The sequence below is a fragment of the Protopterus annectens genome, chromosome 5.part1 (genome assembly GCF_019279795.1).
Source record: "Protopterus annectens isolate FY-2018-M chromosome 5.part1, PAN1.0, whole genome shotgun sequence".
Classification (NCBI taxonomy): domain Eukaryota; kingdom Metazoa; phylum Chordata; order Ceratodontiformes; family Protopteridae; genus Protopterus; species Protopterus annectens.
In genome coordinates, this window is record NC_056736.1 from 267,190,904 (window position 1) to 267,218,467 (window position 27,564).

At 43.2% G+C, this 27,564-nt stretch overlaps 1 protein-coding gene across 1 annotated transcript in view; it reads right to left on the reverse strand.

The window, feature by feature from the left end:
• SLC22A15 (solute carrier family 22 member 15) overlaps positions 1-27,564 on the reverse strand; it is a 1,628,958-nt gene that overhangs the window by 932,991 nt on the left and 668,403 nt on the right. The window lies entirely within an intron of this gene.

Consider the following 27,564-nt stretch of genomic DNA (forward strand, 5'->3'; position numbering starts at 1 on the left):
TATGCCTAGAAGCTAAATCCAACTTATAATGAGAAATAAAAGTGTGAGGAGTAGCCCAAGTAGCTGCTGCACAAATGGTGTCAATAGGCAGTCTGTCTTGGAAGGCTAAAGAAGTAGCCAAAGCTCTGGTGGAATGGGCTTTAGGTTTATTAGGCAATTTTTGTTGTCTAATTTCATATACCAGGGAAATCAAAGATGTTAGCCATCTGGATAATGATACCTTTGAAACTGAAAGTCCCTTTCTGCTTTCTGCATAGGAGACAAACAGCTGATCAGATTTTCTGAATTGTTTTGTTCTATCCAAGTAGTACCTCAATTGACGATGAACATCCAGGCAGTGTAATTTTTGTTCAGACCTATTGGAATACTCTGGAACAAAGACAGGGAGGACAATGCTTTGGTTTAGATTTGATGTCGAGACCACCTTAGGCAAAAAGGACGGGTTAGTTCGTAAGGATACTCTGTCCTTATGAAACAAAAGATAAGGAGGACGGCAACTGAGTGCTTGAAGCTCTGAAACTCTTCTAGCTGATGTAATAGCTACCAGAAAAAGAGTTTTCCATGATAACAATTTTAAGGAACAGGAAGCTGCAGGTTCGAAAGGGGGAAGAATCAAAGAAGCAAGAACTAAATTTAGGTCCCAAGGAGAAGGAGGATTTCTTATAGGAGGTCTGAGAAGAAAAACTCCTTTCAAAAAGGCTTTGCAGAGTTTGTGGGACATTAGGGCAGATTCAGAAATACCCACATGAAAGTTAGAAATAGCTGCCAATTGAACTTTAAGTGTAGAGGGAGATGAACCTGCATGGAAGAGTTCAGCTAGAAAATCAAGGACTAGTTGGATGGAAGTGGTGAAAGGATCTATGTCCTTTCCTTGTGCCCAATATGAGAAGCGTTTCCACTTACTCAAATAAATCTTTCGAGTGGAAGATTTATGGGAAGCTATCAATATATCTCTAACAGAGTGAGATAATTGAGGAAGCCTGGCTAAGGTTGGAACTGGAGGAACCAAGCAGTGAGGTTCAGAGAGGGAGGGAGCGATGAAACTGAACCGACTGATGGATCAAAAGATCTGGAACTAGGTCCAGATTCCACGGTCGGCCCAAGAGAAAACGATGTAGAAAGGGGAACCACACTTGTCGAGGCCAGTAAGGAGCAATGAGGATCAATGAGGCCTTCTGAGCGATAGCTTTCTGAATTACTTGAGAGATCAGTGGGAAAGGAGGAAATGCATACAGAAGTCCCGGGGCCAAACCTGGACTAGAGCGTCTCTGCTGGGTTGGCCTGGTAAAGGAATAGAGTGAAATATTCTCTGCACTTGCTGTTTTGGGGAGTAGCAAAAGATCGCAGCAAGGCTGACCCCACTTGAGAAAAATTTCTCTCACTACAGAGTCTTTCAGAGACCACTGTGAGGCATGAGAATAGCTCTGCTCAACTTGTCCATAATATGATTGGACTTCCGGGATGTGCGTTGCTATCAGAAAACGCTGAGAAGAAATCGCCCATTGCCACAGTCTGAGTGCTTCTCGACACAGGGGATATGATCTGGTTCCGCCTTGTTTGTTGATGTACCACACTACAGACATATTGTCTGTCTGGATTGCAATTGTTCCCAAGGGAAGAGAGTCTTGAAGGGCTTGCAACGCTAAAAGCACTGCTCTCATCTCCAGAACATTTATGTGCAAGTGGCATTCGTTTGGTTGCCATGTGCCCTGGACTGTCCTGCCCTGATAATGCCCCCCCCACCCGATCAGGGAGGCATCCGTTGTCAGTGTAGCAACCGGAGGAGGTGGAACAAAAGGTCTTCCCGACAGGAGATGGGGGGAAGACATACACCACATGAGATGCTTTTTGCACGCCTGCGTGATCACAATGGTGTGAGACATTGGAAGTTCCTGGTATGACCATTGAGTAAAAAGCATCCACTGAAGGATCCGCATGTGGTATCTGGCTAATGGGAGGAGAGGTACGGCAGCTGCCATAATTCCCAATACCTTTAGAACTAACCTGGCTTTGATTCTGTTGTTGTTGAGAAGGAGTGATACCAATTTGTGAATGTCTGATATCCTTTGATGTGTTAGCCTTGCAGACATGTTTATCGTATCTAGATTTGCGCCTATGTAGGTAATAGTACAAGGCGACAAAACAGACTTTTCGCAATTTATTGAAATATCCAGTTTTTGACAAACACGAAAAGTGTAATCTCTGGCCATCAGAAGGAGATGCTTGGTGGGAGCTGTGAGGAGCCAGTCGTCCAAATATGGAAACACCTGGAATCCTTGTCGTCTCAGGTGAGAAGCTACCACTGCCATGCATTTGGTAAACACCGGGGCAGTGGTGAGACCAAAGGGCAGGGCCCTGAACTGAAAATGACTGGTTCCCAGCCTGAAGCGGAGGAATCTTCTGGAGCGTCTGTTCATTTTATGTGATAGCACGCATCCCGAAGGTCTATAGAGCACATCCAGTTTCCTTTGCCCAAAGGGGAAGGATGGATTGCAGCGTGACCATCCGAAATCTTGTTTTCTTGACTGATTTGTTCAAGACACTGAGATCCAATATCGGTCTCCAGTCCCCTGTTTTCTTTGGAACTAAAAGAACCTTGAGTAGATTCCGGATCCTTGTTGGTCTGCTGGCACTGGCTGAATTGCTCTTTTGCAAGCAGTTTTGAAATTTCCAAAGCTGCTAGATCCCTTTGAGCGGGTGGAACATCTGGAAGGGATTTTTGACTGATTTGGAAAGCGAAAAAGGGGATAGAATAGCCTTCGAAATGATGGACTGTACCCATTTGTCTTGAGTCAGGGATAGCCAGGCTTCTGGGTACAGTGACAATCTTCCCCGACTGCCTCCGAAGATGGGCAGTCGGGCAACACCTCAGGGATGCTGAAAGGCTTGTCAGGAAGGCTTCCCGATTGCCCTGGTTCTGCGGACCCCTGCCCCTAGGGCGGCGTCTACCATTGTTATTCCCACCTCTGCCTCTGGTGGGAAAACGACTCTGTCGTCAGGCGAAGTCCCTTGCGATTGTTTACGGAACCACATCTTTCCACCCTTCTGGCCTTTGGGGTAAGGCCTGGAAGGAGTAGAAAAACGGACTCCGACGGCAGAAAGGGTCTTGCCATCAGTCTCGCACCTAGTCAGGGTTTCTTTCACTTGTGGACCAAAGAGATGATCTATCAAAGGGGGAGTTCGTGAAAGACGTCTTGAAAGGGTCCGCAAAATTGCATAGCCGCATCCAGGCGTGCCTACGTAAGGCTACACCTGTCCCTGCGGCTCTGCTCGCTCCATCAGCCGTAAGAAAGAAGGCGCATGGAGGAGTTGGTTATGGAATTAAGGGTACCCAGCTGCGTATTCATCTTTTCTTCGAAACCCGCAGCTGTAGGGTCCTTTAACTTTTCACTCGCTTCCTTGATCATGTCCCTTTGAAGACGAGTAAAATGGCACAGGTAGTTCAGAGTACGCATGGTAAATGTCTGTGAGGAGAACATCCGCTTTCCGTACCTATCCATGGACCTAGATTCCTTGTTAGGTGGATGGACAGGTACTGAAGGATCAGCTAGTTCCTTCTTTGTGGCAGCAGCTACCACCATAGCATCCACAGAAACTCCTTTTGTTAAAATTGTTTGTCTGCTGGAGCTGTTATGAACTTAGAGGGTCTCCTGGGAGTGGGGTCCACTGAATCAGGAGCCGTCCATGCCTTCTTAGCAACCACCTGCATGAGGGGGTCAAGGGGGGACACCCAGGAGGTGGAAGGACGAGAGCCAAACGCCTCAAGATACACAGATTCGTCCTCCGAAGGGTTGAGGGCTGGCCAATTTCCCCTCTGTTTCAGGATCTCCAGAATGTCTGCAAATGAGACATCTTCAGAAGGGGAACGGGGAACCCTCAGAATCATCCAAATCTGTGTCTGACGTGATGGACTCAGGTGAGTCAATGTGTTTCTTCTTACACTTCCTCTTCCGAGGGGGCTCTTCTGCCAAATCAGGAGAGGCCTCGAAGAGGATGAAATCCCACAGGGGCTCCTGAGGAGCTGGCTCTCTGCGGTCCGGGATGAGGGAGTGAGTCGACTTAGCGGGAGGCACCATAGAGGGAGGGGCGGACGGAGCCGACTGTGGAGTAGAGCCAGGCTCTAACACACTCCGCATGACCTCGAATGCACCCCTGTCAGGCAGAGCCAGAGGACCCCGCTCCGAGAAGCTAAGAACCCCCTCGGCACTGACAGTGATGGCTCGAGGCCGATGTCGGAGCCGAACTCACCAGCGCCCGAGAGGGAGAGGGGTCGGACAAGGGTCCGATGCCACTCACCCCCTCGGAGCCGACGAGGGAAGTCCGGCGCCGAGATTCTTCCAAGGAAGAAAACGGAGCCGACGACGGAGCCGAAGACAATTGTATCGGCTCCGACGCAATCACAGTCTTGGTTCCGACACGACCCGGCTCCGAGCTCAAGAGAGTATGTTGATGGACCGGGGCAGGCATCGACTGATGAGTCGGGCTCTGAAGCATCTGGGCCAGTGCCTCGGACTTAAGTAGTCGACTCACTACCCTCTGAAGGTCATGATCCGACAGCCTCAATGACCTAGAGGAGTGAGACCTTTGGCTCCGTTCAGACAGCAGGGGAGATCCTGGAGCCGAATGAACGGAGCCAAGAGATGGTGACCTGGACCTCTTCCTAGTTGTCGGCTCCGAAGGTCTGGTCGGAGCCGACACGGAATCTCTATTACCTCGGCTCGGCCGGACCCGAGGGGACCACAGAAACTGTGGACTGAGACTTATCGGCTCCAGCCGGAGCCGATGAAGGCAAAGGTTGAGAAACCTTAGGTCTCGGCTCAGTTGCCGGAGCCAAAGACCTAGATGCCTTAGAGGGCTTCCCTGCTGAAACAGACAGGGAATCCTCTGGCTTGAGTAAGCCTCTAAGAATTAATTTATTCTTTTTTTCCTGCAGGACCCTGGGGCTGAAGCCATGGCACACAGCACAGGAGTCCTGCAGGTGCAAAGGCCCCAGACAATAGACACAAGAAGTGTGAGCGTCTGTCAGAGACATTTTCTGACAGCACGCATCACACTTCTTGAATCCGGAGACCTTTGCTTCTTTAGACATTTTTGTCTGAACAGGTGTACACAAACACGCACACAAACACACTAGTTATACCCTGACAGGTTAATACAATAAAAGTAGTAGTAGTATAGTAATTTAAACTACAATGAAACACACACACTCCACTAGGGAAGGAAAGGCCTATAGGCCCAAGGGAAGAACCAAAGGTTCTTGGGGAAAAGAAACGGAAATTTTTTTGGGTAGGGAATAAAAGTTTCTAACCTACTCTAAACTAAGTAAAAATATTAAATTAAAGGGGTTTTTAAGACTAATTTCACAAGAAAATTGTACTCACCAGGAACCGGTAGAAACAACCAACCTCGAAGCTGTAGCGGCAAACGAGATCTGAGGTAACTCTCGCCTAGCATTGTGGGATATAAGGGGAGCCTCGAGCCGGTGGAACCAACTCTCGAGCTTTTAGAGTGGCCGAGTCAGAGCCGAGGTCGGCTCCGAACCCATCCAGCAAGAATGAAGGCGAGATAGACAACTTAACAACCAGGTTTATTTTTTTGGATAAAGCACTTTTGGTGGAATACTGCATTTCAGGTGCTGGTTTATGTTCCTATAGGTGTGATCATTCACAGCTATTCAGGCACACCTTTTATAAATGCTGTTCAGCTTTGTCATTCAGGCAGACCTTTTATAAATGTTGTTCAGCTTTGTCATAGTAGGTATTCCAGGGTGGTAGAACTGATGCGCACATATCCCTGAGGACTAGGGTCTACATCATATGAGCGAATCGCCCAAAGTGTGAACACTCATAATATCGAACGTACCAGACCTCGAACTTCCTATTGTGGGGGGCTGCGCCCCCCCAATATATATTCCAACTCAGAGATCACACCGCAATCTCAGAAAAAGCACTTTGAGGTCCGGTACATTCGATATTATGAGCGTTCGCAATTTGTGCGATTCGCTCATATGATATAGACTCGAGTACTATGGCTTCCCTGAATTGTGTAGAGTTGTGGTATACAACAGTATCACACATCATGTAGCAACAACTAAGTACCTTTCCTGGAGTAAGCAGAACAAGCTCAGTGATTTACTGATGTGTGATAGTGTCAAAATCTAAGAGGTGCGCCAGTCTGAGATATCATGCTGCACATCCATCATGACAGGAAGATAAAATCTTCTTACCAATTTCACCCTTCAGTGATATCCTGGAATTTAAATATTTTAATAGAAATAAGCCTCAATCTTCCCATGCCCTTCAGGGGAATGCGTTAGCATCTACAATTACACTTATGACTTTTGGCAATTCAGTATAATTTTATTTCTTCTTCCAGCTGTACTACCAAAATTATTGAAACAGTTGTTTATATAAGCATCTATTTTTCTTCATCTGTTACTGTGAGAGTAACTATGCAATTTTAATCACAGACTTTCCATGTTGACTCAAATTCCATTACAGCTGTATCTTTCTACTTTCTTAGTTTAGTATTTGTCCCATATGTGTACATACTACATATCTACTATGAAAAGCTGTCTGCAGTCCTGAGTACTGGTTAAGAATGGCATCTAATTAGAGTCTGGCATGCTTAACTAAGCACCTGTGCAATGAACTGAATATTTTAACACAAGTGTTTAATAATCCAACACTTGATAATCCAAAGCCATGGTGTGTGTAAGAACTGATAGAACTGCAAAACTGTGAAATAAACTGTAAATAACTGGAAGAAACTGGAATGAATGCCTTTATTGTTTAATTACCCAGAACTGTGCCGAACATATGCCAGTCTCTCCTTTATGTGCCAAATCTTCTTGTACCTTTCGAAATAAAAGTCTGCATACATTGTAGTTCGGTTAAGAATGTTTTATTACATACAGTGAAAATAGATGTCAACAATATCCAAAGCAAATCTTACTGTCTCCAATAACTGCTGATAAAATGAAATAAGTCTGGAGCTTCTACACTCATTATACTGTTCATAAAGTCTGTACTCAGAATGTTATGTCCGTAGCTTCTGCACTCATTTTTCTTTCCTCATGAACAATATGGATATTTAACAGGCAGGAACATAAACCTGCACTCTCTCTTGAGTGTCCGTACCAAACGTCTTAGGACTGCACTGCAATGACTTTCTGCATATCAGTCCAAAAAAGACTAAATAACTGTGCCTCAAGAATCTCCTAATAATACCAAAAACCTGTAAATTTCTACATGCCTCTTTAAAACTGGTTCCCAAGCCTTGTACCATCTAAACAAGATCTGCTTATCTGCACTCAATGTACTGCACATTCTGTTAGTGCATTTTATTCTTAATGTGTAGCACATTTTATTCTTATAAGTATTTTTGACTAAAGGTTATTTACACTGATTAAAAGTGCAGTCACTGTAACTGTATGCAAAATGTGAAGGACTGCTTTAATACGGCTGCATTTCTAGACTTCTGCAAACAGAATACTGTATTTCTGTCTAACAAACTACATTTAAATCATATATTTATGCTGTGGCGAAATGTGCAACACATACTAATGGCTTACTAATAATTTCAACTAGGAAGGCCATAGGATGGTTAAAATATGCTGGTTTTACTTATAAATAAGATTTTTTAATGAATTAATATGTTTCATTTCTATTTACCATGGATTTCACTTAAAAAAAATTCTTAACACTGAATGTGTGACTGAGTCTTTCAATGTGGAACTTTGAGGAACATGAACTTTTTAAGACCCCAAATGAGGTACATTCCTCGTAATGAGGTACACTTGAGAGTTGTGTCCACCATGACTGCATGTTACTTCCTGAACTCCTACATCAGTATAGTGTGATAAATATCCTATCATAACAATGGTTGAATTAAATGTGAATAGAGAAAGTGGTAAACATTGGGAGCATTCAGAAACAGTGTCATAAGCACTGATGCATCAGGGACACTTAAGAGACACAAGTAGTGAAAACATGCTATGGAACAAATAGTACCACATACATGGTATCCTAGTGACTGTATAATGGCATGCAAATGAGCGCTCAACAGACCAAATAGACTTGCAAACAAATTAAATCAAACATGGTAGAGTGATTTATAGACATATGAAACTGGCACTATGTGCTGTGCCGATCCACTCTGAAAACCAGGATTCTTTGGTGTGCAACAGTTTCACTTACACTAATGTTAGGAATAGTTACAGATACAGCTGATTAATGGGTCTTAAGTGGCCACTCTTGGAGCCACTGCCCTTGATATTACACATTTCCTTTCTCCACAACACAGATGCATCTGCCAGTGGCTGGCATACTACCATCTCTATGACCAGGATGTTTTTGATTACTACCAATGTGGATAGGGACACTGTAAAAAAGTTACAAGATAATGTGCTGCCATATATGGAATTAAGGGGGATGCACAGACTGTCCACTCCTGTGGACATAAAGGGTTAAGGCTTGTGTAAGATATGTGTTTTATTTAGTGTTTGGGCTAGCATACATGAGTAAGGGTACCGCTCATTGATAATGCCAACTTTTCCAAGGTGAAATGCATTTATCCTCATCTGTTATGTATGCTTCCATCAACTGTGTACAGTTCTGAACAAACGTAATTCATTTCACTGTAATTGTAGCATTAACCATGCTTGCTACAGGGAACTTTCAGTGTCTGACAGGGAACATCTTTGGAATTCCATAGGCTTGTAGCTCATGGATTCTCCACAAGGTTTTTGACATGTTTCTGCTGCATGTGGAGCAGCATATGGTTTGGACGGACAAGGAAGGACAGAACCAAAATCACAAAGGCATTATGTAACAGACCGTGTTGTCTTGTATTATGCAGCCTACTCCCTTGGGGCCATGGACTGCACCTACACTGACATCAAGGAAGCACCTGCTCCACTTGATGTCTGGTACCATCAGGGCCACTAGAATCAGATGCTGCCCATCACATCAGTAACAGAGATGACTGCTGTCAGGGTGGCCTCTCTTGTGGTCCAGTCTAACAAGTCATCTACACAATTCAGGGAAGCCAAAGTCCATCTGTATATGACCTTCTTCCCCCATCCTGCTACTTCCCTCCTTTATGTGCTATTGCTTACACCCTGTTTGAAGATGCAATTAAACTTTATTGCCATCCTTCCTGAGCACTTAGTAATGCTTATCTCCCAACTTGAGCTGGGCCATACATAATTATGATGTAAATTTATGTCCAGCCATCCAAGTAATCAAGACTAACCATAAAGGAGGCCAGGGTCGTATTCTATTTCACATGAAGGGGTGACCGGTTCCATAGGATGAGAAAGCACTGAGTTAGGATGCTAACCTACTAGCAAGTCTTGCTTATTTACTTGTTCAGATTTAGGTCCCTAATGGGGATATTTGTAGAAACTCTGGTTTTGCAAAAAAAAAAAAAAGGTCATATAGGAAGGTCAAATAGGACTGGATCTTTCATGATCATGATCCACAGCTTTGCATACAAGGCTGGTGAGGCCGACTGGCCTACAATTACTTGGGTCTACAGAGGGGACCTCTCTTATGCAGGAGAGTCAAAGTGGCTGTTCTCCAGGCATCTGCCACAACACTTATGGATATGCCATGGTTGAACAGTTGGCTAAGGCAGTGCACTGATGAAAATGCAGCCTGGTGTACTGTCTGGTCCCATGCAAGTATTACTTTTAGACTTTGACAGGGATTCTGAAACCAAAATGATTTCAAGGGGAACAAATTTTCAGGGGCAGTGGCAGCAGCAGCAGCAGCATGGGTAAGTGGAGTATAATTAACCTTAAATTAGTCTGATAAGTTATTGACTGTATGCTTGAAATCAGAATGTGTGATATTATTATAGGTGAGTTCAGTGCACTGTCAATTATTCCTTAACTTCCTGACATATATAAAGAAATAACTTTAATTTAATTTGGTACATGTAGTAGTTTTAAGCTGAAACCCCACTTTAGTTGCTCTAATAGTGCTCTTACGTTCCTGACTTACATGCTTCAGTATGATCTTGAGTTAGGAGCTTGAGAAGTCTTATAACTATTTTGTTATTTTCCTTCTTTTGTTATACAATGTAGTGATACAGAAGTTCAACCAGAAAGATTTATTTGTGAATTTACCATTATACTTAAGGCAGCATGGTATCATCTCTTCTAGGCAGCTGAGTAGGTACAGGTCAAAATCAGAGATAAATGTGGCAGCTGTCTCAGCTGGGTCCATTAGTGAGAGATTACTGGGAATTTTGCCTAGGTCTTCTGCAAGCTGAAATAGATTTTCCCTTGAGAAGTCCCGAAAGATGGCCTCATTTAGTACTGTTGCCTTAGGACTTGAAAGATTATGGATGATTTGTGGTCAGATTTAATCAAGGATAAGGAGATGTGGGGTACAGGTGAAAGCTAAGTTGGTAAGGACCAGGTCAAGGATGAAAGCTCTTCTAATGGGTAGTTTACAATTTGCTCCAGTGCATTGGTATTTGCAAATTCTAGGTAATGCTGAGGACATTCACTGTTTGAGGTGGAAGAATGCCGATCAATGCTTGGGTAATTGAAGTCTCTTAACAAAAAGGCATATGGCTTGACATACAACTATTCAGTAGTAAGGTAATTCCAGTGATATGCAGGAGCACTGATGGGTATATACAGCTAGCAATTAAGAAATAGTTGGATTTGTTAAGGACAATCTGGATCTATTGGAGCTCCAAGTTAGGGTTGTGGGTAGTTTAATATGAGGTGGTGGTGTTTGTCACAGATACTCAACGGGAGTTGCTGAAGTCCTGAAGGCATGATAGGTAATAAAAAAAAAAGTTATGTACTCACCATAATGTTCCATGTTTGTTGTCCTTGATCTTGCCTTCCTTCTTGCTGTTTGGGTTCGGAGACGATCCTCGGCTCCGACTCGGCTGTATACTATAGCTCAAGAGCTTTTACTGGTTCAAGGCTAGCCCCATCCCAACATGCCGAGCAGTAGTTACCCAGATTTTGTTTGTGATAACTCAGCACTAGACCATACAGGTAGAAAAAAAAAATACTCTATTTTACATATAAGAGATCACCTGCATATAAAGGTGTAAACCATCAGCAAGAGTAAGAAGGGGAGACTAGGACTAGCCAAATGGCATGGTAAAAGGAAACTCAGCCAGTGTAACCAATAAAAAGGAATTCCTCTCGATCCTCCAGGAAGGGGGAAGGAGGGTGGGACGCAAGAAGGAAGGCGAGATCAAGGACAACAAACATGGAACGTTATGGTGAGTACATAACTTCTTTATGTTATGTTGTCCGTATCTCACCTTCATTCTTGCTGTTTGGGACCGCATCCCCAGCACCTGATTCTTGGGTGGCTCACTGGAAAAAACTCTTCAGGACTGTGGAGTCAAAGGATGCCCTTTTCCAGGAGGCCACATCTACTTTGTAATGAGTGATAAAAGTACGAGGATTAGCCCATGTACCTACTGCACAGATCAAATCCAAAGGCAGTCTGGCCTGAAAAGCAACAGAGGTAGCCAAGGCCAATGTTGAATGTCCCTTAATTTTTCCTGGAAGTTTTTGTTTGTGCAAATCGTAGATATATTTTATAGTGTCTGAAAGCCACTTAGATAAAGTCACCTTTGAGAATGAACAGCCTTTCATGTTGTCCACAAAGGATATGAACAATTGGATGGATTTTCTGAAGTCCTTGGTCCTGTGTAAATAGACACGTAACTGTCTATGAACAGTCCAACTGATGGAGCTTATACTCTGCCTTGTTGCCATGACTGGGGAAGAAAACAGGAAGCTCTATGTATTGATTCAAATTGTAGTCAGAACACACCTTGGGTAAGAAAGAGGGGTTGGTTCTGAGAGAAACCCTATCTTTGTGGAAAATCAAGTACGGGGAACGAATAGATAAGGCCTGTAATTCTGAAACCCTTCTAGCTGAGGTAATGGCAATCAAGAAAAGGGTCTTCCAAGTCAGAAATTTCAGTGGACAAGAAGCCGATGGTTCAAACGGGGGAAGAATCAGAGCATCTAAAATTAAATTTAGGTCCTGGGGGGAGAGATTCTCTTATTGGAGGTCTTAAGAGGGCAGCATCTCTTAGGAATGCTTTACATAGCCTATGGGATATGATGTTGGAGTCCATTTCTCCCACATGGAAATTAGGAATGGCAGCTAGCTGAACCCAGACAGTAGCTGCTGCTGCTCCTCGCTCAAAGGTTTCAGCAAGAAATTCGAGAATCCTTAAAATAGGTGCAGTAAAAGGATCAATCTCATTTTTGCCTGCCCAACAAGAGAACCTCTTCCATTTACTAGCATAAAGTTTCCTTGTAGTGGGCTTATGGGAGGAAATCAAAATGTGTTGAACTGCCGGAGAAACATTGGGAAGTGTGGCTAAGACCGGAAGTGGAAAAACCAAGCCATCAGCTTGAGAGTTTGAATGGAAGGGTGGAGGGCCCCCAACTGATGCATAAGGAGATCTGGAGCTGGGTCCACGATCCAAGGCTCCCCCTGCAGGTGAGGCCAAAGGAATGGGAACCATATCTGATGAGGCTAGTAAGGGGCAATGAGGATTAATTTGCAACCCAATGACTGTGCTTTCTGAAAAACCTTGGGGATCAGGGGAAATGGTGCAAAGGCATAAACAGTCCTGGGGGCCAATTATGAACAAGTGCATCCTTGGGTGACTGTCCCGGTGGTGGGACTAGGGCAAAGTAGCTGCTGCATTTGTTGTTCAGGGGGGTGGCAAACAGATCGCAGCATGGCTGGCTCTATTTGCGAAAAATCAAGTCTGCAACTTCCTGTTTCAGGGACCTCTCGTGAGGCATCAGAACAGCCCATCTGAGCTGTCAGCTATCAAGCTGGATTTCCCCTGGATGTGCGTTGCAATCAGAAAGTGTTGGGAAGACATTGCCCATTGCCAAACTCATAGAGCCTCTTGACACAAGGGATAAGACCTGTCTAAATTGCTATAGTCCTTGTAGGTAGAGAGTCTTGAAGTGCTTGCAACGTCAGAAGCACCACTCTCATCTCCAGGACACTGATGTGCAAGTGATACTAGTGTTCCTTCCAAGTTCCTTGAACAGTCTGTCCCAGATAATGCCCCTCCCCCACCCTATCTGGGAAGCGTCCGTGGTCACTGTGGCCTACGGGTTGGGGGGTTAGAAATGGCCTGCCTATTGTTACCATAGGGGAGTGAAGCCACCACTCCAGATCCTTTTTGCAGGATTCAGTGATCAAAATCTGATGTGACATGGGTAAGTCCTGGAATGACCACTGTGCAAAGAGGAGCCACTGCAGGATTCTCATGTGGAAGCAAGCCACAGGGACCAGAGTGATTGTTGCTGCCATAGAACCCAGGATCTTGAGGACAAATCTTGCCTGAATTCTCTTTTTTGTCATCAGTATAGCAACTTGGAGACGAATCGTTAATACTCTTTCCTGAGGCAGCTTTGCTATCATAGCCCTTGTGTCAAAATCTGCCCCTATAAAGGTAATATACTGACAAGGCAACAAGGCAGACTTTTCGTAGTTTATGGTGATCCCTAGTTGAGAACAAGTGCGAATTGTGGATTCCCTTGCCTTGATTAGCTGATGCTCGGTGGTGGCAGTAAAGAGCCAGTCGTCTAGATATGGAAACACCCAGAATCATAGACGCATCAGGTGAGCCGTAACTACTGCCATACATTTGGTGAACACCCTGGGGGCTGTAGTGAGACCAAAGGGCAGAGCTCTGAACTGGTAGTGACTGGGTCCCCAGCCGGAAGCGTACATATCTCCTTGATCATCTGTCCATTTATATGTGGTAGTATGCATCCTGAAGATCGATACAGCACATCCAATTCTCCTGTCCCAGAAAGGGAAGAATGGATTGCAGTGTTACCATCCAAAACTTTGTTTTCTTGACTGATTTGTTCAGCATGTTGAGATCCAAGATGGGTCTCCAGTCCCCTGTTTTCTTTGAAACTAAAAAGAACCTTGAGTAGGTTCCGGATCCCATTTGATCTGCGGGGACTTCCTGGATGACTTTTTATTTTTTTTTTGTTTAGCAACCTTTGAACCTATAAGTTTACTTGATCCCGAAGATTGGGTGAAATATCTGGGATAAAGTGTTGTTTTTTTGACAGGGGTAGTTGGGAGATGGGGATATTGTAACCTCCGGATATTATCAATAGTACCCATGTATCTTCTGTGACTGTCTGCCAGTCTTTTGGGTACCAGGATAATCTCCCCCGGCTGCCTCTGGAGTCAGACAGTCGGGCCTACTAGAGAAGGTATCTCTGTCGCCTTGATTCTGCGGACTCCCCCCCCCCCCCGCTGTGAGACCGGTGTCTTCCGTTATTTCCCCCTCTGCCCCTGGGGGAAAAATCTCTACGTGTATCAGGGAAAGCTCCCTGGGATTTCCAGAACCACATCTTACCGCTCTTCTGGCCCTTAGGATAAGGCCAAGGTGGAGCAGAAAAACGTACTCCCACGGCAGAGAGAGTTTTGCCAACCTGTTCACACCTGGTAAGAGTCTCTCTTACCTGAGGCCCGAACAAGGACGAGCTGTCAAATGGGGGACTGGTAAAGGAGGACTTGAAGGGCTCTGCAAAATGACAAAGGCACATCCAGGAGCAGGGCAACCCCTGTGCCTGCCGCCCTGCTTGCCCCACTGAATGCATAAGAAATTAGCCACATGGAGGAGTTAACTACCGAAGTCAAGGTTGCAAGCTGAGAAGCCGCCTTGTTCGTGGCTCCCACAGCTGTAGGATCCTGTAGGGTATTTCCTAACTCTTTGAGGAGATCCCTCTGAAGCCTTGTAAAGTGGGACAAATAATTCAGCAACCTGAGTGTAAAGGTCGCTGAAGAAAACATACGCTTCCTGTATCTGTCCATCGTACGAGACTCTGTTTGGCAGATGGACAGATGAAGAAGTTTCCGATAATTCCTTCTTGGTGGCTGCTGCCACCACCATAGCATCAATGGGCACACCTTTGGATAAGAAGGCTTTGTCTTCAGGGGCTGTTATGAATTTATTGGGCCTCCGCAGAACCGGTTCCATCGTGTCTAGAGAGCTCCACGCCTTTTGACTCATTAAGCGCAATAGTGGGTCGAAAGCGGAGATACCCAAGAAGTGGTGGGTTGGGAACCGAATGCATCCAAGTACACTGACTTGTCTTCAGAAGGGGCAAGGGACTTCCAGGCACTCCTCTGTCTAAGATTTCTAAGATGTCTGAGAAGGAGACATCTTCAGAGGGGGGACCGTGGGGACGCTTCTGAGTCATCCAAGTCTGTGTCTGATGTCAAGGGACCACCTTTGAGGGGTGCTCTGGAGAGGTTTCGGAAGAGGTGGGATCATCCAATGGGGCATCCTGGAGCATGGGTTCCCCACACTTTGGCCGGAGGGGAGGTTTGGAGGCGGAAACCGGCACCAAAGGCAAAGGAGCAAATGGAGCCATGGGTGGAGCAGTCTCAGTAGACAGCACGCTCATCACCTCGAAGGCACCACGGTCCCGATCTAAAAGAATCTCTGGCTCAGAAGAACCCAGAGACCTCCTCCAAACTGAAGGCGATGGCTCCAAGGCCGATGTAGTAGCTGAACTAACCTGTGCTGAAGCTCAAAAGAGGGACAGTAGGGTTGGACAAGAGTCCAATGCCGCTCCCCCCCTTGGAGCTGACGATGAAGCTTCGGCTCCCAGATCCCTTGATAGGAGAAGGTATCGAGGAGATCTGAGCAGTAGTCGGAACCCAAAGACCAGAGGTTAACGGAACCAACGGTTCCACCACCACGACCTCCATAAACTCTGGCTCCAAGCTCAGAGGAGTCGGAGGAGGAATCGAGACAGGTGCTGGTTGGGCTGTCGGCACCACTTCCATCTGGGATGGGCCCGAAAGTAACTTGGCTAATACTGGTGTCCTAATAAGCCTCTTCACCACCCTCTACACATCATCATCTGAGAGACTCCTAGATGACGAGAGGAATGGGTTGAAGACTGGTGACTGCCTGCCACAGATTGTAATAAGGGAGACTGTGGCACAGACTGCACAGGTTCCAAAGCAGGAAACCTAGATCTCTTATGAGACCTTACTGGTTCCGAAACAATATATGGAGCCATAGGTGGGTGGGTCTTGTCGGAACTGACCTAGCTTGATACGTGTCCTTCTCTTTAGACGGCTCCGAAATCGGAGCCAAAGAAGATGAGGGTTTAGGCTTGTCCAGTTTTTTGCTGGCTGAGTCCCCTCCATAGAAGCATCAAAGGGGCCCTTCAGTAACCCTCAAGATCAGTTTGTTCCTTCTCTCCTGCAGGACTCGTGAACTGAAACCATGGCAAACAGAACACAAATCCTGCAGGTGAACTGGCCCTAAACAATACACACAACTCATGTGCCCATCTTTTGGCAGCACGAGTCACACTTTTTGAAACCAGAAGGTTTAGATTCCTTGGCAGTATCTTTTGACATAATGCTGCACAGCACTATCTAAAACTAGAACAAAAAAAAACACTATTAGCAAAATAAACAGGAGAATACAGACAAAACTTTTTTTTTTTTTTACAAACAGGAAAGAAGAGAAAGGGGGAGAGCCTCTAAGTTAAAAGGTGAACTCCCCACCGAAGGAGAGCCTCTAACTTAAATGGCAAATCCTGACAGGCGAAAGCTTAACAGAGTTTGAAGAAAGGTCGAAGAACCCTCTAGTTTAATTGGGTTTAGAAGAGGAGAAAGAGGCCTAGAGAAAAAACAGGCAGTCTACAACAATAACAAATCACTCAGACGGGATAGGAAAAGGTAGAAAAATGCAGAAGAACTACTGCTTCAACGTAAGGAAATATAAATACAAAATTTAACTCCAAAAATATAAGAGAGAAAAAACACTTTGCCTGAGCCAGTATCCGCAATCTCGATGCTGCGAGCAGCAAACGAGATCTGGGTAACTACTGCTAGGCATGTTGGGATAGGGGCTAGTCTCGAGCCAGTAAAAGCTCTCGAACTATAGTATATGGCTGAGTCGGAGCCGAGGATCAGTTCTGAACCCAAACAGCAAGAACGAAGGTGAGATACGGACAACATAACATCTCTAGTTCAGAGGGAGTGCTGTCACTGTACTACACCATGTCTCATTAACTACACAAATATTAATGTGCTCAAGTTGCTGGAGGACCTCGTATTCTCACATCTTTCTATTTAGACTCCAGGCACTGAGTAGTGCCATCTTGATGTATCCAAATTTGAATTTGTTTGCTACGTTAGAATGTCTACTAAAATAAAGCACTATGGAGGCAGCAAAAGCTCTAGCCAGTAAGGAGAAGACCCGATATGAGAAATGTACGCCATCCCTAGTGAAACAGGAAGTCTTATCTACCATCTCATCTCAGTCAATACATACTGGATCCCCTTAGTACAGAAGCAGCTAGTTAAAGCCAATTATCTTGTCTTAGTATCTGGGAATCATTGTGGATGAAGGCATACTACTACTCAAGGACAGTGTCTTTCCTGCTTGCAACATATGCATAGTATGTCCCATCAAGTTTCTGCCTACTCCTCTGGATGGACTGCCTCGGGGCATTCACACTTGCATGGGTCACCATTAGATGATAACATTTTTCTGGTTTAAGGACCTTAGTGTCCTTGTAATGTCACAGATCCTGGCATTGGATCACCAGTTTACAATCACTCTGCTCCTGTTTAGTCTAGTATGTTTGCAGTCTGTATGAGTAACTACAGAGTCATATACAATAAAACCATTTCTCTGTGTGAAACTATGATTTTTGAGACTTATGGACTTGAACCTGCTTTCCTAGTGATTATTGTATATGCAAGTTGGATTTTCAGTATGTATGACTGGAGAAGAAATAGGTTTTGCTTTGTGTGCAAGAGCCTGGTATAATTTAGATTGGGTTCTAGAAGGCTTTCACACATTTTTCTTTACAGCCTCAGCATACATTATGGGCCTGGGGATGTGTTGTGACTGATGTGCTGTAGTAGAAATATGATGCTTACCGACAGTGGTAGATGTTTCGTAAATAATAACATTGTACTATCACTTAGTAGAAGTGAACACTCGGTAAAAGCATAAAGCAGTTTCTACACGGACTTAGAACACCTAGTGTGATCAGACCAGCCCTGAACGGGGTGACAGCAGACTGTTGAATCATGCTGTCAGAGGGTGGAGAACTATGACCAATCATAGTACTGAAGAGCTGGAGAGAGACTACTATAGGTGGTCTTGAAGATTTATGGGTCGAGTATTTAAGACAAAACTCTGAGATTAGCTTACATGGTTGCTAATTTAGCAATACTTCGTGAAAAGATGTCATTAGGCTGTACTATAAAAAGCACTGATAATTTGCTTCTCTAATATGTAGAGTTATAACTCCAAGTAATATATGGATCATATGTGCCTAGTACTGGACAGATCACTTACTCCTAGTACTACACAGGTCACTTACACAAACTGCATTGCTGCAAGGCACTGAACGCTGTAAATTTAGATTATATTCATAGGTATATAGGTGTGTACTAGGCAAATGGCCCTGGAGCCTTTACAAGCCTAGCCCATAAGATTACCTTGGCATCGTGCCACCCGACCTTAGTTTCCATTGCCTCTCTCGAGTAGAGCCACTGGAGTGATCCCCGGGGTGAATTCTCTATTTTCCTTCCACTCATCAAGATTTCTCTTGAAGAGGGGCCAGTGAGGTGCTCGGTTTGACACATATGGGAAGTCTATTCCATAGCATGGGCAGTCTCTGGGTTATGAACCTGTCCCTCCAGCACGTTCTGTTGATTGTGGTAATGAGATTGAGGTCTCTGGAGCATGTGGTGCGGAGGGATTGGGATTTTTTTAGATGTAGCATTTCTAACAGGGCTGGGTCAGCCATGGCTTTGTAAGTCAAGCACAGATCGCCACTAAGTAGGCGATATGAGACAGAGAATAGTTGGAGTTTTTTTGAGTCTGTCTATATAGTACAAGTGTTTAAGGCCTAGGATCCTCTTTATGAGGTACTTTTGCGGCCTCTCCAGTTGTTTCAGGTGTCTAGTGAGGTACATGCCAAATGGGGCATTGTACTCGATAATTGGCCTAATGAGGGAAGAGTAGAGGGAGACAATGACCTCTTTCTTTCTGGATGCAAAACCCTTAGTAATGAGATGTGCCACATAGAAGGACTTTCCTGACCACAGTGGCAATGTGGTGGTCAAAACAGAGGTTGCTGTCAACCTGTGTTCCAGATCTCTTATAACGCCTTCTGTGTTCAGTGGACTACCATCAATGTGGTAATTCATGGGAACCAGGTTTTTCCCAAAGGACAGAATGACACATTTTTTGGGACTGAGCTTAAGCCCATGGTTCTGACACCAGTCGTTGGTCTCAGTGAGGCCTTTCTGTCGGATGTCAACATCACGTAGGGTGCTGATAATAGCTCCCAACTTGCAATCGTCTGTGAACTTTGTCAGCCAGAGTCGTTTCGTGTTGGCCTGGACTTCAAAGAAGTAGATACCAAACAGGAGAGGACCCAGGACCGAACCCTGTGGGACTCCACTTGTGACTGGTCGGCAGTCTGACTTGGAGTCAGCTACTTTCACACTGTGGGTTTGCAACCCACCTAGTGATATAGGGGTCGATGCCTAGCTTACTGAGTTCTTCTATGTTTCCTGAGTGGGGAATGGTATCAAAGGCCTTGGCCAGATCAAGGTAGGCTCTATGAACCATCTTGCCTTCATCCGCAGCTCTAGTGAGTGATTCAAAGAAATCGAACAAGTTAAGCAGGCATGATCTACTCTTAACAAAACTGTGTGGGATCCAGAGTTTGGAGATTCTCTATATCCTTGTTTATTAGGTCCATGATGATGCGTTCCATAGCTTTGCATATCAGACTCGTCAGGCTAATGGGACAATAGTTCCCAGGGTCTGCAGTCGCTCATCCTTTGTGGAGAGGGATGACTGTAGCAGTGCGCCATTCGGTAGGGACAAAGCCAGAGGTGAGGCTGTGACTGAACAGGGCACACAGGTGAGGTCCCAGTTCACTCTGTAGTTCATGTAGAAAACAGCCAGGGATATTGCCAGGTCCCACAGAAGCTGTATTCTTGTCCTTGGACAGTGCTGTTTTAACTTGTGCAGCAGTAATACTGGGTGCCTGGCAATCTACTGTTTATGTGATAGGTTCTTGGGGGGGGGGTAAAGTTGGCACTGAATCTGTCGGCCAGTATACTGGCAATATCTGTTGGCTCGGTATAGGAGGTACCATTGTGCAGTAGTTCAGAGCAAATATGGGTATTGCCGTGGAGATTTTTTACATAACTATAGAAGGCCTTGTAATTGTCTTTACTATCTGCTGCAATTCTGTTTTCATAGCTAGCTTTAGAGCATTTGATGAGAGATCTCAACGTTTTATTGAGGCTGACAAGGGAGTTTTTCCAGTCTTGGGACTTCACCTTATTCCATATCAGTTTCCTTCTTCTGTTGTAGAGTTGGTTTATGGCAGGGGACCACCAGATTGGCTTCCTTTTTTGGGGGGACAGCGTCTTGGTTCTACTGGGTATGGTGAGATCCATGCATTTGTGTATGTGTTCGTAGAGTGCATTGGTGTATGATTCGGTGGTCTTGAAACCATATTCTAGTATGAGCAGTACGCAACAACACTGACCTTTTCTGAACAGATAGGTGACTTTACCATATAGCAATCACCAATCATTAGGAATAAACTGCAAACTTTATTTTTTATTTGACATTTGTTGACCAGGAAAGTCAGACTGAGCAAAAGCCCTTTTTCAGCAGAAGCCCGAGGAGAAAAGCTCCACAACATAGTCTAGTTAAAATACAAAAGAGTGGGTGTAGTATACAATATATATAAGAGACATATCATATTTAAAGTATAGTACATGAGCTTTTGAGAAAATATCCTACATAAAAATAATAAGCACAATCATTCAGTGAATCAAATAGAGTGAAAAAGAGGAAGGTACAGAAAGTTTGAGAAATGAGGGAAGTCAGGTTGTGGGATGTAATACTAAGATATTATTCTATAAATAGTTTGGTAAGAGGACAGATTGTTACCAGAGGATAAAATGGAGTTGAATGGAAGGTTGGGGGGACACAGACCTGAGTGACAGCAAGGTATAGTAGTATGGAGGGAGTTTATGGAGGGTTTTTACAGTCACATGTCCAGGTGCTATTTAAGTATCCTTCAGGGTTTCTTGAAAGCTAGAGAATTACTTATTTCTCTGATGGCTAGAGGAAGCTGGTTCCAGGATAGGGCTGGGAAGTAACTGTATAGGTTTTGGCCAATAAATTTGTTGGCCTTATAAATATCTACGATATTTTGGTCCATACTCCTAAGGTGTCTGGCAGGATTATACAGAGAGATGACAGTAGAAATGTCAGGGCAGAAGGAGGGGTTACTGAGAAGGGAGTGAATGACAAAAAGTTGTGAAAAGAGAAGCTGTTTAGGGAACTCCATCCAGTTTAAAATATTGAGGGATTGACTGATGAGAGTTGGAAGATAAATTAGTTGCGAACCTGGCAATTTTGTTGTAGGTGGCTTCCAGCTTGGTGAGAAGACATGACTGGATGTTAGTTAAGATTTGGGACCCACAGAGGAGGCTAGGGAAGAATGGGCAAGTGTGATTTGAGACTCCTTTGTAAGTATTTTTTTTTATTTCTGTAAAGTAATCCAAGTTTTTGGTGAGGTTTTTTTTTAATGCAAGTGTGGACACGTAGGTCGAATTTGAGTCGGTCATCTATGATGACCTCAAGCAGTTTAGTGTGGGTTTCTACATTGATAATAGTGTTGTTGAGAGAAGTTACACTGAAGAAGGGTTTAGAGAGAGTGAGAGATTTTGGTAAGAATAGGAGGAGTTGGGTCTTTGTGGGATTAAGTATTAGTTGATTAGACAGCCAGTTTTTAATAGAGTTAAATGAGTTCTGAGTAAGGGTGTGTAGGTTGGGGAGAGTACTGGCAGTGTTGATGACAGTGGAGTCGTCATCATATTGGATAAGAGAGGAGTTGAGTGAGGACAAGATGTATGGAAGTTGATGGTGAAGTTGTTAAATAGTAGGGGTCCGAGGACAGACCCTTAAGAGACTCCTGTAGAGATGGGGAGTAAAAGAGAATGTTCAGAGTGCCATATGATGGACTGCAATCTGTTGAAGAGGTAGCTGGAGAGCCAAATGATAGCAGAAGATGAGAGGTTTGAGACGGGAGATTTTGGAGAGGTGAAGGTGGTGAGAAATGGTGTTGAATGCTTTGGAGACATCTAGAAATAGGTAGGAAACTAGTTTATTTTGGTCTCTGGCGAGAGATACTGAGTGACAAAAGGACATGAGGGCACCAGAGGTACTGTGGTAGGGGCAGAAAACATGTTGGGTGGGGGTGAGTAGATTTTACTGGAGTAGGTGGTCCAGCAATTGCCTATGTACACATTTCTCTACAATTTTAGAGAGAGGGGACAATATAGCTATCGGCTGGTACTCTGAAAGATCTGTGAAATTACCACCCTCGTGAACAGGTATGGTATAGAATTTCTTGAACTGTGGATTCATATATAGAGCAGTTTATGAGGATAAACATAGGGAAAACAACTGATTGTGCAGGTAGTTTAAGGAAGACTGGAGGAAGGTTATCCACAGAAGGAGAGCATGGCTTAAGCTTGAGTAGGAGTCGGTTTATGTGACTAGTGGGAATCGGTTTTAGAGAGGAGGAGCTGTTTTGGTTAGGTGTAGATATAGGAGTGGTAGGTATGGAGGGATTTGTGGTTTGTATTAGTATACTAACAGTGTCAATTAAATAAGAGCTAAGTATGGTGGCAGTTTCTAGAGGAGTGTTATTTGGACAAGGGTTAGGAGAAGTGGAGTTACCTTGCTGAAGGATTTCATTTAAAGTTTTGCAGAGTTTTCTGGGATTGTTGAGCTGAGATGTCTGGGGTTTTGTATATATATATATATATATATATATATATATATATATATATATATATATATATATATATATTTTTTTTTTTAATCAATATTGATTTGTTTTTGGATTTTTTTCTGTAAGGTTTCAAATTGTTTTGTATGACTGTAGGTGGGTGAGGCATTTAGTATTGGTCCATAGTTTCCAGACTTTGTCTCTTTTGTGCATGAGAGTACATGTGAACTGGGTAAGTCAGGGAGAGCAGACTGATTTTACTCTAACTCTCATGGGGGTGATAGAGTTAAGAATGTTCATCAATTTACCTCTGTTTTCCTAATCAGCATCATCAAGAGGTAGTTCAGAAAGAAAAGTCCAGTTGATAGAACAGAGCATGTTGTGGAGTACTTCAGATGGAAGTTTGTGAGATTGCGGCAATGAGAAATTTGGAAGGCCTACGGTGGTTAGAGTGGAATCTTTGAATGCTAATAGGTGAGTGATCGCTGAGGGAGTCAGGTAGAGAGTTAGGATGATGACAGAGCTCTGGCTTGGACACTAGTATCCAGTTAAGTATTGTTCCAGAGTCAGTAGGTTTATTGAAGTGAGTGGGTGTAATAGTTAGTTGGGAGAATCCGTGTAAGTTAATGAAGGAGGTGGGTGAGTTGGGGGTTAAAGATAGCCAGTTAATGTTGCCGTTGCCTAGGACAGCTGTTTCATTGGGACTGTTGTAGGAAAACCAGGAGATAGTATGTTCTAGTAAAGGAATATTACTGCCTGGAGGAATATAGATAGCAGCAACTGCAACAGTTTTGTGGTTATTAAGTTTGCAATTAGCTGCAAGAAGTTCAACAGGGAGAGAATTTGGTAGAGGTTGGATACCAGGGAAAGAAGCAGGTGGTTGGCAAATAAGATGGCAACACCATCTCCATTTTTTGTGAGTTCGATCGAGTCATAAGATATTATAGCTGTAGGGGGAATTTATTATTGGAGATATGAGGTTTGAGACAGGTTTCTGTGATGGTTAGAAGAGTGTAGGGCAATCCAAGCTGTTTAAAAGAAAATGCTTTTTTTAAGTAAAATATGTTAAAGAAAGGTTGGATACAGGGCACAGAAATGGGACATGAATGGCTGTGATGGGGCATATCATGCATTTGGCCACCAGTAGAAGGAATGTCCTTTTTTTTTTTTTAAATTATTTTTTTGCGGGGGGGGGTGCAGATTTAACTGTATGTAATAAGCCAATCACTTTTGACTTATTATACTGAAGTGCTTTTTTTTCTGCTCTTCAGAAGGGGTGGGGCACTGGTTCATAACACCAGCCCACAGTGGTAAATGAACCAACTACGCTTCTAAAAGAGAAGGCAGCTCAAATTTTATATTTGTCTACTGGGGGAGAGCCTTCCCAACATGATCTTGTAATGCTCACCAGTATGAGTAGATGAAACTGGGAGAACCAAGTCAAATGCATGTTATAGGCAGGCAGAACAAGAGTCACTGGATTTAAGAGCACAAAGGGACAGTGGGAAAAATTCAAAATGCTCACACAGAGCAGTCGCAGAGCACTATCAGCTCTTAAAAATTAAACCTTTTCCTAGTTTGCTTACTGTAAATACAAAAAAAGCTACTTCTCACCTCCTCCAACAAATCAGCTAGAATTTAATCCCTTCACAGTCAAAGAAAGCAAAACAAATTTTTGCTAAATGACCCTAAGCAAGTTCTTTAAAAATCCAATAAAAGCAACTTTAAAGTAAAATAATACATTTGAAATAAAACAAGTTGAAACAAATTAAGAACAAAAGACAGAAGCAATGCAAACATGGAAACAATAAATGAAGAAATCCAGAATACCCACAGAGTAGCAGTCAGACAACACTGTCAGCTCTCAAAAAATAAACATTTTCCTTTTCTATTTACTTCAAAAAATACTGCTACTCAGTTCCTCACACAAACCAGCTAGAAGGTCAAAAATGCAAAACAACTGCTCTGCTTACCTTAAAAAAATACTTCTCAGCTCTTTCTTAGTTCCTCCCACAAGCCATCTACATTTAATCCCGTTGTCGTCGTAACATGCAAAAAAATCTTTGGCAATTGGCTCCAAGATCATCTTTTAAAACTCCATGGAAAACATTAAAGTAAAACAAAAGAAAACAATCTCTGTGTCTGCAAACAATAAATGAAGATATCCAAAGAACAGAACAATAAAAACACAGCACTAGTAGCTCCGAAAAATATGTTTGCTCTTACAGCTTCTTATGGGGCACTGGAAATTCTTACCGAGGATAGAGCTCACAACCCTGCTGAATATGGGCAGTCACCATTAAATGCAATCTTAGGTGTTGCCTAGCATTTCTATGGTATTACATTGGGATGAAACGACTAGGCTTAAAATGAGCTCAGGGTCGATAGCCTAGTAATCTCCTATGATCCTATGTGTGGTACTACTGTTGATGTAGTGAATGAAACTTGCTGAGAAGGACAAGTATAATCTGCCTTGCAAGCACAAGTCTTCACCTCTACCACTGGGATAAGAATGCTCATTTCGCTCTGCCATGGCAAGACATTCTCGTCACGGTGTCCATGACACAAAGCCTGATGACATGGCTAGCAGCTATCCTGTACGAATTTAGTGCAGTCAGACACAGCACATATTTTGTTATTTAATGACATGTCTGTTATGGTTTACTATCATAATTCTGAAATGCATTCCGTCGAATGATCACTTCCGCAAAAAATAACAAAAATAAGACCGTCGTTCACACAAATTAACGAAATTGGTAATGTCAACATGTCATCATTCGATGTACTCGACATTACCCAGCATATCCCACCTACTAGCCATTTCCAACTAACGTATTGCAGGGGGGCAAGCCCCCCTGCATGCCCCACACCCCCTGCTAATTATATATACAAACTCTGAGATCGCACTACAGTGAGGAAATGGGTAAATTTCCCGATCCCCACTGTACTGCAACCTCCAAGTAGAACATTGACCTCACATCAGCGAATGTTGTGGAGTTAGCCATTTTCAGTTCGGCCTACCGTGAACTGGAAAACAGCCTTTCAACTATCCCAGTTTGAGTGAATGCCGTCTGAAATTTTGACAGTAAACAGTCTGTTACTGTACATTTTGTACTAAGCTGTGGTACATTAATTCTAATACAGTATTTTGATCTTAGTTGGGTGGCATCAGTATAGACATGAAAACAGCCAGGCACTTGGCAAAAATGAAAATATCCCTGGCAAGATCACACAGCACAGCTTGATTTTACCAATCAAGCATTAAACAGTACCCACTGTCATCCTATTCTTTTATATCTCCAGTAAATATGTGAAGTCAAATTCGATATTCAAACAATCAGAAATTCTAACTTTAGTAGTTTATGATTACCTAAACCATGCTATTTGACATTCTGAAACCATAATTTGCCATACACATTTTAAACCACTACTCTCAGCCTAATGATGCTTCAAAAACATACAAACAAAAAAAGTGTGGTTACAGGTTAATTACTGGCCCGTTTTAACAACTATTTTATATGTCTGCAAGCATAGAAAAGGTATAAAATCAACAGCAGTATCTCTTTCAGAGAAACTTGAGATGTACAATGAATGTCAGCTGTATGTACAGGACACACAAAAAAAACATAATGAGGATTTAAAGATGCATTTACAATGTTAAGTTACTGGATAATGATGGAATGAAATGGTGAATACTACAAAGATGATTTGATTATAAATGGGATAAGTTTTCTAAACTAATGTTGAAGAATTATGCTGGTACGTTTATGCTTCAACAAAAATAGTTTTAATGTTACAAGTTCATAAATTTGCCTTAAATTGTATTAATCAAGTTATACAAATTTGCACTTTAAACATTTCTGAACAAAACAGGATGGAGCAAGAGAACGGCCCCCATGTGAACAGAAGACCAGTTTTATTTTAAACATGATAATCAACCCCCCCCCCCCACCAGAAATGTTAAGAAACTGACAGCGCATTCTTTCACTGACCGCATCTCACATCCAGGCATCAGTGTGTGACATAAAAGCTGTGCTGAATGACAATACAGGAAACGTTACTGCAGTTTTATGGAACAGGTACACTCTTGATGATGATGATGACGACGATGATGATGATGATGTTCAACCACACTACAGGAATGTTTAGAACTTAATCTCTAATTCAGTTTCAAGTGCAATAAAGACCATTCAGAGACTAACAAAGTTCTCTGTTAAGAAGTTCCTATTAAAATAAGATGCTAATTTACTACCTGTCTGAGCACGGATTATTGGCCTTATGTTCCACCTGTCAATGACGCTCTCTGGTTAGTTAAACCTAAATGGAGAAAGGTGACATGCAGGTGTGACTGCCATCTTGCTAACCACTAAGATACTTGCTCAGTTTCAAATATCACTGATGCATATCTTTTGAACAATGTTTACAAACAGTAACATATTCTTGAAGACAATAACCATTTCTTAAGGAGGCAGCTTCTTCATTCAGAGAAACAAGTTACCACAATACTTAGCTTTTTCATTCAAAATGAATAACCACATTAATACAAACATTTTGTATGTACATTAAAACAGCCCCTTTTACAAAATTAACCTAGCAAAAGCTAAGTTATTCATTCTAAGGTACTTCATGCTGTACTTCAGATTAATATGAACTTACTTAAACTCTACAGCTAGTTAAAACTTGCAAAGGATGCACAT